At 33.4% G+C, this 13,677-nt stretch overlaps 1 long non-coding RNA gene across 1 annotated transcript in view; it reads right to left on the bottom strand.

The window, feature by feature from the left end:
- Positions 1–216: 216 nt before the first annotated feature.
- The window catches only part of LOC308060574, a 47,721-nt gene continuing 34,260 nt past the window's right edge, over positions 217–13,677 (bottom strand). The window contains exon 2 of the long non-coding RNA XR_013926796.1: positions 217–13,677. This exon is cut by the window's right edge and continues 14,813 nt beyond it. This is a non-coding gene — a long non-coding RNA (uncharacterized lncRNA).

The raw sequence follows: 13,677 nt of genomic DNA, 5'->3' as shown, positions 1-13,677 counted from the left end.
GCCATAGCTGCAATCTGAGGCTACAATGTTTCAAATGTATCTGCTATGCTTAAAATACACTTCTTAACAAATTTGGTAATGGGAGAAATTATTTTAAAAAGCATTGGTCGTAAGATACTATGACAGCAAATATATATTTAGCAGATATATAAAGAGAAGAATTAATTAAACCTAATTCCCTATGTTTTTGAGTGGTTTTTTGTTGTTGGTTTTTGGTTTTTGTTTTTTCATTTACAGATTTTTCATTGACAATAAAAGACCTTATTTAATATCTTTGACCAAAAATCCATGATGTCTTTCACGCATAGGTAACAAATGTCCAGTCTTTCCCTTGCTTGCATTGCAATAGCAGAACCTGTGTCACCTAACAGCTCATCTGTTTTCATGAAGCACAACATTTGTGAAACCTCTACTCCTTTCTTGTGTTTCATTGAAAACATTTCTGGTGGGGAAAAGATAAACATACATCTGCTGACAGATGCAGCATGGGAACAGCTTCATATCCTCAAGAAAGCAAGCTAAAAACAATGTGCTTCAAAGATGCTTTACAGAGCACTAATAAAAGTTGCCTGAAAACAATGCAAGACCAGAGAATATTCTTTCTGAACTTAAAAAAGTAAAGCAAATACAGGAATATTGAAACACTGAAAATAGAGACATTTTTTAATTTATGAATGATACAGATTGGCCCATATTTTTATTGATGGCCACTCAGTACACATTTGTCCCAAACTCACTATTGCCATTGCCAAAAATGCATCTGTATTCTTTCCACTTGTGAACTTGTACATTTTTGTACACATATTTTATCTGACATCTGAATTAATACTTAGGACAATCTTTGTGGAAGCAGACATAGGTGATAACATAGTGAAGCCCAGCAAAATGTAGAACTAAACACCATACATTCCAAATTAATTTATTAATGCTAAGTAATCTCAGATGAAACATAAAAGCTCACAGAACTTTGCTCTTCTCCATGAAAGCAAAGATGATGGGCAGGATAGAGAATATAAGCCACATAACAGGGAAAGTTTTAGTTCTATCCAGTAAATCCAACCCTGGCAATGATTACCAAAGTTATGAACCAAGATAAGACCCCAAGGAAACTGATTAAAGCTGTTAACACAGTGTAGCCAGTGCAGCAAATGTTACTAATTCAGAACAGAGATTTTGCTGCTGAAAGGATTTTCTTTCAAGAAACAGATTAGTTGTACCAAATGTGTTAGAAAAAGCATTTTAAAGAGATTGCAAAAAGGCCACTAGAAACTACAAAATCAAAATAAAAAATGAGATCTCCTTCACACTAATCTCAAATGAACAGTGATACTGATAAACAGTGAACCTATAAAACCTTTCTTCAAGCAAGACACATTCAAGAAAAAGAACCCCATGTTAACACCAGAGGAAGGCTATCCCTGTGAGGTAAATGAAGCACGAAGTTTTTATTTTGACTACGTATATGTAGTCTGTTCAATACTTTTTTTACCATTCTTGAAATAATTTCCCTAGATGATATTAAAATTTAAAATGTGATTACACATTTGGAATCTGGTGTGGTGTTTTTTTGGGGGTTTAGTTTGGGGTTTTCTTGTGGTGGTGGTGTTTTTTTAACTCTGAGTTTTCTTACTGTAGTCACTTCCTTGAAGACACAAGATGAACATTAAATCTGGTGGGTCTTTCACTCAAAAGGTTTATAAATGTGAATCCAAGAACTTAGTAAATCCATACAAATGGCTCTACTTTAGAATTATAGAATCATATTTGTTGGGTTTATCTGAGTTGGAAGGACCTCAGGAGGTTCTTAGCTCAAAGCAGTGTCAGCTATGAGGTTAGACCAGGTTTCTCTTGCCCAGACAAGAATAATCACAGCTCAAAAGAAAAAGATCTGGAAATCCAGGTGGCTGCTGGAGAGACTGATCAAAGATATCTAGTTAATATCATGGTTGGTTGACAGTTTATATCATCTGGCAAAAGAGAACATTGAAAACTAGTTTTAAGTGTTTTACAGCATATAAGCAAAGTCTTACCACCTAACTAAAAGACTGAATGAAAAATTGATTTCATTTTATTTGTTTTTAGAGACTGCAGTCCTTAAAAGACAATAGTTATACTCAACAGCTGTGATTGTTATGAGAAGTCAGACTTTGCATTGATAAAAGCTAGTAAATTTAGTTTATGTAAAAAAAAAAAACCTGTATCAACTCTTAATAACAAAACTGAAGTGCTATGTGTTTACAAAAAAAACACCTCCTCAGTCATTAAACTAGAAAAAAAGACAATTATTGTTATTTTCCCTTGTCATTTGCATCAATTTCATGTCCTCATAGTGTAATGATTTGGGAAACAATGGTAATAAATTAGTATAAAATAATTAATGAGGTAGTGATGTCTATCAGGTAATGTTGCAGTAGCCTTTGCTTATGATAACATTTCAGTGCTGAAGTCAGTAAGTGGATTTGTAGAAGGATAGTGATGGGAAAATTCGATATTGCACTCCCTGAATTAAAAAAAATAAATTAATTAGGCCTATACTGCAGAAAGTAACAAACTGCCAAATTTCTCAGTTTAGCACTGAGTTAACTTCTCATCTGGTTAACACTGCTGAGGTATTCACCTGCATAACCTGTTTCCAGCACCTAAGTTCACATCTCTTAATGACAATAGACTGTGTCACATTGGCTTGCCAGCTCCCTCAGAGCTCTCTTGGTGATGTGTGTATAACATTCTTCACAGTGTTTGAATGTGAGCTCAGTAAACCTGACAGAAAAGTGGCAAGTGGAGGAGAAAGAATTGTCCTTCTTGAGCATTATAATACTGACACGGAAGGTAATGGAAGGTTTTTATCAGGTGTTTACTTTCAAGATGCTTAAACCAATCTTGTTATTATAATCCAAGTATGTGGTCTTCAAAGCCATACATGACCATTCTGAATCATCATAACCTATCTGTATGTCCTTACATGACTTTCGGCATTAGCAGAGAAATGTCTCCAGAGTAGTTAGTTAGGTAGTTAGTTATTTTCTCTAACAATATGTAACTGAATGGCTAACTTGTGGTCATCATACTTACATGGACAAAACTCACATAGTTAGCTACATATCTGAAGATTGTGGAAAGACTTAATTTTAGTAAACAAATATTCAGTTTGCCTGAGACAGTGGAAATTTTGCTAGCCTTCTACTTTTCTTCCAGTCCAATAGAAATCTAACATCTCTGGTTGGCACAGTGTAGCACAATTTTCAATTAATTTGTTTTCTTGAATTATTCCCCTTCTTATTTCTTTTAGCAAAAACTTAAAGTAAGGTTTCTAGCCATTTATGTTCAGATTTCTTGACATTTTTCATCAGCTGGGGGCACCAATTCTAGTGGTTTACACCAATTGCAACTCAGTGGAACAATGTCTACTTGAATTCCAGCCACTTTAATTGAATATGTTGTAAAAATGGAATAAAGGGAAGAGAAGGGGAATGTCTACAGCCCATTGAACTTTGCTACAATGCTGCTACAAATGTTTAAAGACAAATGAGAGACATCAGCTTCAATGAGGAATAGGGAATTAAACAAATCTCTATGTCCCTTATGTATATAACTTGCTATTGTAAAGTGTGTTTTATTCAAGTTGAAAAACACTTTGAGATCTTCAGATAAAAGATGCTACAAAATAAAAAGTGATGGTGTTATTAGTTTATGTATTCCAAGTCCCTTTAAGACAGCTGCAAAATCCACAAGCTGGAGTTTGCATTAGAATCTCTGATCATAGATAAATTCTCTATCTTTGAATTAGTGGATTAAAGAAAAAAAAGAAAAAAAGCTTTTTCTGTGCATTGGAGTCTTGTTTACTCCCTCATGCATTATGTATTATATAGCATGTATATGTCCTTGACACTCCAAGTTATTCATAAATAATGAATAATACAGTAATACCCATCACATCTTTAGTGCTAGGACAGTAAAGTGTTTTATGTACTTGAACAAGTTAAGACCCAAAGCTATGTTCTCATTTTAGGTGCTTGGAAACTGACAGAAGCATACAAAAGTTTACATTGTTTGAAGAAGAGCACAGACTGGAATTACATAGATGAATTAGACTTTATACACTACTTGCTCTTAATAAAGCATTAAGACTGACCCCATCTGTTCAGATGATGTCCCAGGTGTTTAATCTCTACTACAGAAACACACTAGTGCTGCTATTTCCATTATTTTACTGTTATAGTGCCCCTTAGACCCATACTTTAGTTCATTTCTCTGTAACATAAATGGGAGAGGTTAAGCATTTTAATATTCTAGTTGCTCTTTACAGTATTCTCTGCAGAGTACATTTATACTTTCTGCCTTGTAAATATTACATATAACAGAAACCTGTATAAAAAAGGAAGGAACAAGGGGTTTAGAGAGATACTCAGGTTCTAAGAGCAGTAAACTAATCACAGAACACAGACAGGACCCCAGGTACGAAAATCGGTTTCCAAATAACCTTTGCATAAAAGACTTCATTACCACTCCTCCGGGTTCTGTGTTTTTTTTTCTTCTTTGTTTTTGTTATTCTTTTTTGCTTTTGCTTTTGCTTTTTCTTTTCTCCTTTTTTTTTTTTTTTTTTTTAGACTGTTCTCTAAATGGGAGCATTAACTGCTCTTACAATCAGATTTAAATTGTGCTTGCCATCTCACTTTAATATTTTTCTTTTAGTAATTTAAATGTCATTTCCCAGAAACAAATAGCCAGAACAAAAATAAAGTATTACATAGACGGTGTTTAAAGGCATGCAGATAAACAAAGTCCATTATAATTATGCCAGGGGCATAATTTTTACTGTTCTGCTCTGCCTTCTATAATTAGTCTTGGAAGCAAATACTGTTATATTCAGCCATATTCAGTCATGAAACAAAGTGGAAGAGCTGAGTTTATTAGAGATTAATAAAGTCTCCATGAACACTCCTAAAAAGCTACTAAACCCTTAAGTATAGATTAAAGGTCAGAACACATTGCCAGTACTTCCTCGGAGGGCAAGAAATTGAGTACACTATCTATTAACTACAAAGAGAGTGAATAGAGGGCTGTCAAATGGAAAATGGGAGATTTTAACAAACTATACCACAGAAAAAAATGTGTGGTATTTTTATTACGACATTTAAGTGTATTTTTAACAGTCTTATAACTGAGATGTTTTAAGAAAAAATCCACAGCTCTCATTACTGAAATTCATTACAGCAATATGTGCAAGTTTAAGTAGTATTACTCATTTATAAAGACATTTTAATGTAATTTTCTGGAAAATTCTAAACTATATTACCAAACTATATAAAACTACATTTGAAATGATGACTTTTTCCATCCAGCCACCTTCTAAAGTGTCAGATAGTGAGAAAATGTTTTCACTTTTCCTTTTATAAATGGGAGGCTAAATACAAAAAGTGATAACACTATTGTGATAAGCTTCTCAGAATATACATTATTACAAGTCTTGATCACTGCATTATAAAAAACAACGCCAAAGGTAAAAGGATACCTACCAGGGAGAAGATAATTTAATGTGCTTTCTTCTTCATAAGCTAGAAAATGTTCATATAGGTGCACCTTAAAGCTTTCTCTTCTGCTTCTGTTTTTTAATTATTCTGTTTCCCATAGTCAATTTCTCCCTGTTATACAGCTGATTTCCAGGAAATTGTTTAAATTTTTCAAAAGATTACAAGGAAATTGCCCTAGACTTTTTGAATGGATTATCCAAAAAACAGTCTTTCAACCAAATGTTAATCTCATCCTTTCCTACCTCATATTATACACAGTAATGGAAACATTAAGCAGTATACATGCTACAAATCTAACATTAAGCAGATCTCATAGACAAAATCTGACTTGACCTCTCATTCTCTTGCATTATTATCTAAACTAATTTTATGATCTTCTGCTGATCACCCAGCTCAAATGATAATTAACCTGATTTCTGAACTCTGAAACTGTTTATGTTCCAAAACTGTTGTTACTTGCTCTGAATAAAAGGAACCCAAACCCACAAATAAACAAACAAACAAACAAAATCACATTACCTAGAATAAATACTGAGAAATGACCATGAGATGGTTAACAAAAATAAGTATGCTTCTTTACCTTAACAAAGGAGATGTTAATGTTATTTATTTGAGATGTTTTCTATTTCTTTGAGACTTCAATTTTATCAAGAAAAAGAAGAGTAATTTCAGGTGTAGAAATTATAGAATACCAAACAGAACTAAGCTGTCCATGAAAAAAAAAGTAGAAGTAATTTTTAGGTTCTCAAAGAAGAAAATTCTGGGAAAAAAAAATGGAGTTGGAGATGAAATATTCTCATGATGAGATTGAAGAGATCCTATATAAGTTTATGATTTCAGAATATGAGTGTCATTGTTATGTACAAGGAGCTCATTTAAATGAATAGCTGGTCACGGTTTTGTTCAATTCATTATATATATATTTATAGACACACATAATTTCACTGATTGCAGATACAAAACCCAATAAATACTGTTTTTCCTTTATTTGTGTTTTACCATTCTTTTAATTGCTGTAAGCTGGACATGACTAGAAACAGATATTGGATGGGAATTCCCTCAGGTTTCCTGTTGATTTGGGTTTAGCCTGCACAGCTGAATATAATGTGTCTTGAGTTTTCTCCTTGGTTTGTAAAATACAGCAAGATGGTTTCCTTCTACATTGCTCAAGACTATTTTTCCTTCTAAAGGAGAGAGACATCCATGCAGTATGGCATTTAACTCATTACTTACTTTGCAGGATGAAGAGTTTACTCATGCCTGCATCTATTTAACATAGAATCATTTAGGCTGAAAAAGGTCTTTGAAATCATCAAGTTCATTTGTTCACCCAGGACTGCCAAGTTCATCACAAAACCATGTCCCTAAGCATCACAACTGTTTCTTAAACACCTCCAAGGATGGCAAGTCCACCACTTCCCTGGGCAGCCTTTTCCGATGCTTGAAATGGTGATGTTGAACATGATGTTTTAAAAAGTCAAGATGAACAGAATACTTAAATTTTTGGATGTGAAGGGTCACCGTCTCCAAATTTCTTGGATTTTATGTGACTAGAATAATTAATATTTTTTCTAGCCATCAAAAAAATCATTAACTGACACTACTAAATTAGGGAAAACATAGCTTTACACACTACCGAGTCATCTGCTACAATATAACAGTCTCATAATATGCACTATTAAAGTGCAATACTTTTTGATATGGTAATATTTACCCATTTCTTACTACCAGCCTATGCAGTTTGTGCTGATACAGTGAAGTGAGTGTGGATGAATGACTGCATGTGCCAGAGTAAACATCTCATTTTGAAACATTCAGACTTCTACTATTTGTAAATTGTTTTTGTTCTGCTTGAATACAGGTGAATTTTAAAATGTGAAATATATTCTAGAGTGAAAAAATCTTGCTGAAGTGAAAAAGAAACAAATACAATTCCCAACTTCCCCAACCTCTACTCCTGTTTCACAACTTTAGAGAAGGTGATAATAAGAGACTAGAATAGGCAGTGTAGATTAACCTGTAGTATAAAGGAATGTTTTTTTCTTGCGGTTTAATCAAATACAATTATAATTTACCACATTATTATCAACATTTAGCTTTTATCACCCTATAGTCACTGGATATGAATCTACCTTGTTTCCAAGGACTTTTACTAAAAAATTAAGGCCAGACTCTCAAAGGGGCATACATCAGTGTAGTAGCTCTGTTGACTCCAGTGGAGGTCATTACCTTACATTACCTCAACTGCACAGACATTCTGCAAGATACCAGTTCTTTAAGACTGAAACTGTGAAATAACACTCATCAGATGTATTGTTCTATGAACTTCCTACTTTGGTTGCAATGTTAAGTCATCAGTACCCCTATCCAATACTGATTTCTTGTATGATGTGAAGGTGCCATGACTAAGCATAACCTGAGGACTTAGGTTATTTTGCATACTGAGCAAAGCAAAGTAGGCAAAATTCTGCAATCTTGATCTTGATGGTATCTCTTCCTAAATCTGAAAGCATCTTACACTCCCTTCTATACTCATAATCTGCATTTAACACGTTTTAAAAATATCATATGCCTTTGTATCATCTGATATAATTTGTCAGATATTACATTTTCTAGGGAAACAAGAAATTATAGGTCTTTTGCCAAAGGACCAATATTTTTTTTTCTTTCTGTATGGTTATTGCTCCATGAATTTCTGTCAATCACTATGGAATAACTACGGGAATTTAGTCCACCTGCGCCACAGAGGACTAGATTTCTACAATTTGTTTCACAGAGAACTAGATTTCTACATCTCTGGATTAATACAAAAGTCAATGTCCTAGCTAGCTACGTTTTTTTCTTCTTTTTCTTTTTAAGGTGCTTTTTCTATTTGAAAAGACTTTAAAGACTGGCAGTATTTTTTTTTTGTGTGGTTTTTGGACTTTGAGGGTTTTCTTAATTTTCTCCTGTGTCAACTCATACTATATTTTATTTTATTATGTTAACACTATATGTGTAAGCAGATACAAAGTTTCAGCAACATAATTATCATTCATAAAAAATTGAAACAATATGGAGATGACAGATATTTGTTTGAGCCTTTCTGGGATAAATTCAAGCTTACTTCGGTAGTACATGCAATAAATTCAACAAATGTAGTTATATATTGAGTTTAAATGTCAGAAAATTGGCATAGTGATATCAAAGTGTCTCAATGGGATCATTTAAGCTGAGACAGGTGATTGGGTGATTCACAACAGTATGTAGCAAACTGAGTACCATTTATTGAATGATTAAGCAAAGCTGTTATTGAATATAACAGAAGAATGTATTTGGTTGTCAGGAGGAATCCACCTGCATTATTTATTATGTATCTGTGAGCTTTACCATATATCTGTCAGCTTTAGAACTTGGTGCAAGTATAATTTTCTGTGTTTCTGACACTCCTTTCCCCTTTGAGTGAGATTAGAAATAATTTGCATCTAGATAACAAAAACACACAGAAGACCTTATTTTCAAAATAAGGTCTATTGTTAGCCAGGTAACTTTACATCCAAAATCCATCATAACTGCAAACGACAGTGTCTAGAGTTTATTGCAGCTGCAAAACTGTGTTTAGGGTTCTATGTACAGTCAAAAAATATGCCTTTAAAGCTATTGACCTGCATGAATGTGCATTCAGAAATTCAGATCCTGAAAATGCATAGATAATTTATTTTTTATTAATCCCTAAATCAAAATTATACAAATCCATTGTATACCCTCCTCAGAAGCAGTTAACAATACCATAGAAGTTGGCTCAGTTGTAATTTCCATTTAGGACTTTACTGATAGACTTTTTATATCTTTTTACATCATTTATATCTGAAACAACGAAAAAGGTGAAGTAAAAGATGTAATACAGAAAAGTATACGTATCATTTTAAGACAAGTTCCTGAAATAAAGTAGTAGAAGGTGTGACAGCTGAGTCTATCCTGTATATTTAATTTAATTTTGATCTATATATGTGTGAAGGTGTATATGTATATGTATATATAAATCATATATACATGTAATTTAAAAATCATCAGAAGAACATTAAAATACTGAATCCAATAATTACACCGAGTAGTGTTTTCTTCAATGAGTAGTCCATTTAAGTCAATAGCATAACTCACGGGAGTTCACTTTGTACTCTTCTTTGAATAAGGACCAATATATAGGTGGGCTGCTGCAGGAGTCAAACAGGGGATTAATCAAAATTCTGAGAGGTACTAGGTGTCTGGACACTTTCCTTCTGTTTCCAAAAGTAAAACTGTTTTTATGCCACTGCTTTCTGAAAGGTCTGTTTGTATTTTTGTGTTCAAAACTTAATGTCACTGGCAAGAAACCACTGCCAATACTTTCAGAGACACTGCAGGTGACAGTCTAATTTATTTCCTCACATCAAACAAGCATACCACTGAATAAATTGCATCAGCTTGTGAAGTCACTTGATAAGATAAATAAATGAGATTCTTGGAATTTATACTACATGAAAGAACAAATTGTTTGAGGCAAGATATGTTGAAAAAGAGTAGAAATGAATAACGAATTGTTAGAAGGAGGGAATGGTAAACATTTTTGAAACTTGGATGGAACTATTAAAAAACATAAGAATTAAGAAATGTAATATGTCTATACAAGCATATACAAGCCAAGTTCAGACATGCAGAAAAAATGAAAAGTTAGACAGAAAAGACTGGCAATATGCAGATAGTGAAATCTCTCACTGCATTAATACTAGTAAACAAAAGTTTGTCAAAAAAACCCCTCTAACTGACTTGAAATTAGCAAAGCTTCTAAAGACATTCCTATTTCTGCATCACATAATGAAAAACTTGTTCATAAAGAGTTTATCTTTCTCAAAAGATCTGTCCCAAATGCCACTAAGGTCAATTTCTCATGACCTTTCTGCTTGATAAACACTGGGTGAATAAATAAAATTGCCTAAGGGCAACACCAACTTCTGCACCTGGCTTTTCAGAGGATGTTCATTTATTTTCTGTTTTCTTTTGTCTGTTTATTTGTTTGTCTTGAAGTGCCAGTCTTTAATCATTTGTGGTTAGACTTCATCTTTTTATTTCTGACTGCTCTTTTTACCCATCTACTGACACTGCCAGCATTCAAGCAACACTTATATGGTGAACCAACCCTGAGGATTTCAATGTAGGAGAAAATAATATTTGAGTCAAGTTAGTTTGTGATGTAAAAAGGAAAAAATAACAACGATGGGTCTACACAAGGCACATTTATGTTTATGAAATACTGTAAATTGAAACATAGAGAATATATATATAAATTTATACAAGTACGTGTGTTCGTATATATGCAACGTGTTTTCATACACATAGCATAGATACATACACATGCTGTGACACTATTTACATTTAGATTTTCCTGCCTCACAACTAAGTACTTAGTATTGTAACATATATAACTTCCATCTGTGGAAAACAGGTTTATTTTTCTGTTGATTTTTGCAATCAATGTTTTTTCTAACTCTAGAAAGTTGCCTACAACTTTTTGTACTTTGCACCCAATTGCTTACAGTATTTTATTTTCTGTAGTTGTGTAAGTATATAGCCTGTTACATAAGCATATATCTATAAGTGTATATGGTCTGTTTCATTCCTGGAACCAATATTTTTTCTTTAAGAAAATTGATTTCTTCCTGGCTAGATTGAAAGATAATCTAAAACATAAATAAACTTATTGTTAATTTAAAAATATCTTTTATGTTTAAATCAAAACTTTGAAAAGCAACATACAAATACAGGCATACAATTACTTAATTTTAAAAGAAAGCTACTAATTTTTATTTCAACACAATTATTGCTTGTATTTCTAAGATAAAAGTTTTTGGATGTTTTCAGTTCTGATATATAAAAATTCAAAACACAGAATGGATTATTTTCATGTAACGACTCTTATCTAAAAGCAAATTTGTTAGGACAATGAGAATTTCATTCTGTTGTATTCTTTTTCTTGAAATAGGAGCTATTTCATCTTTGGTTTTTTCTGCATGGGGAATGATTCAACTTTGGAGTTTCCTATAAAATGGAAAAACAAACAAACAAATCCCAAACCCAGTGAAAATCAGTATCTCCTAATTTTAAGTCTAAACTGGTAGTGGAAGCATGTAGAAATCTCAGGGAAATTAAAAAACAAAAAAAAACTAAAAAAAAAAAAAAAAAAAAAAAAAAAGTTGAAGTGGTCTCTAGAGGTTACTTAGCCCAGCTTCTTCTTTAAAGAAGAACCAATTCCAAAAAATAACCTCAACAAGTTAGAGGGTTTTTTATAAATACTCTACCCCTGACCATGTACCCACTTGCTTTTTAAAATAGATTGGCAGTAAGAAATGTGCAATAAATAAATCTCAAAACTGGCTGGTAAATTCAAGTTCATAAAAACCTTATACAATTCAGCAGCCTAAAAGTTCAGTTTTGGAATTCAGTTACAAGTATCTTGAGTCAAGCTATGCTTTTGAATTTTTTCTGAAGTTTTCCGTTCAAATACATTTTATATATATATATACATATATATTAAAAAAAAAAAAAAAAAACAAACAAAAACAAAAACAAAACCAAACTTTAATTATCCTATCAGGTCTTTAAAACAAGTCCACATATTATCCTTGAAACTATGTCCTACCCTCTGTTTTTAGGAAACATGAATTTTTAGTTTGATATCTCATCAAAATATAGACAGTATGAGCTGAGTTCTGTGGAAAAGACATCTGGTGAGATCTAATGGCAACAAGGAATAGATTTTAGATTAATCTGTCCTGGTTTCAGCTGTGATAGAGTTGATTTTCTTAATAGCTGTGCAGAGCTGTGTTTTGGATTTGGTGTGAGTACAACGCTGACAGCACACTGATGTTTTCAGTTGTTGCTGGTTGATCTTTACACTAAGCCAAGGACTTTTCAGTTTCTCAGGCCCTGCCAGTGAGAGGGCTGCAGGGCAGAGGAAACTGGGAGGGGACACAGCTGGGACAGGTGACACAAACTAACCAAAGGGATATTCCACACTATATGGCGTCATGCTGAGTATATATAAGCTGGGGGAAGAAGATCAAAGGGACAGGGGGGACGGGGGAGGGGGAGAGGGAACAGGGGATGACACACGTTCAGGGTAGTCGCATTTGTGTTCCCAAGTGACCAATATGTGTGATGGCGCCTAGCTTTCCTGGCGATGGCTGAACACCTGCCTACCGGTGGAAAGCAGTGAATAAATTCCTTGTTTTGGTTTGCTTGCATGTGGAGCTTTTGCTTTACTTCTTAAGCTGTCTTTATCTCAACCCACAAGTTTTCTCACTTTTACGATCCTCTCCCCCATCCCACTGTGGGGCCAGTGAATGAGCGGCTGCATGGGGCTTAGTCACTGGCTGGGGGTAAACCACAACGGGATCTTTCACATATATAAAGTCAAGCCAGCTCTTTGATATGCCTTTTATTGAATTTGGTTATCTTAAAACCAATCTCAAAAAGAAAGTATTGACTTGTTTTAAACTGGTTCAACAGATAAGAATACCACTCTGTGAAGCTGGTCATCTTGATTTACAATACTGTAAGAAGTGCGGTTTAGCTCCACCCACCCACCCCCTCCTCCCCAAAAAATTGTCATAGAAAACACAAGCATGTGTGTTCATGCAAAAAATAAAACACATGGAAAATAACACTGCTAAAGTAATCTAGAAATAGGATGGTTATCAACCTATTAATAACCATTTTATTCATAACTCTGAATATATACATTTGGCATTCAGGTAGCACCACCAATTATACAGTTAATTATAAGTATAATAAATTAACATTTCATATATTTTTCTGCTTTTTCAGAGTTCTTCAAAGCTCTTCATGAGCAATAAGTAAATACTGATATTAAAAATAATCTATCCTATTTAACTTTTTAATCATGTTATTCTACTTTTAAAGTGCTAGTGTTTAAATATATTACTGTGATTCCTCCAGAAACAAGGAAAAGCAGAAGTAAATTTGATCCAATGACCACTCAAATCAATAGAAAATTTGTCATGATAGTGAAAGACATTGGACACAACAACTTCATTGGCTTTTTTTGGCTGACCAAAATATAATACGTGTCTACTAAGCATACAAACTGGCACTGTTCTACCCCAGAGGC

This window comes from Falco punctatus (genome assembly GCF_963210335.1).
Source record: "Falco punctatus genome assembly, chromosome: 3".
Taxonomy (NCBI): Eukaryota; Metazoa; Chordata; class Aves; order Falconiformes; family Falconidae; genus Falco; species Falco punctatus.
This window is presented reverse-complemented; position numbering and strand designations above follow the sequence as displayed.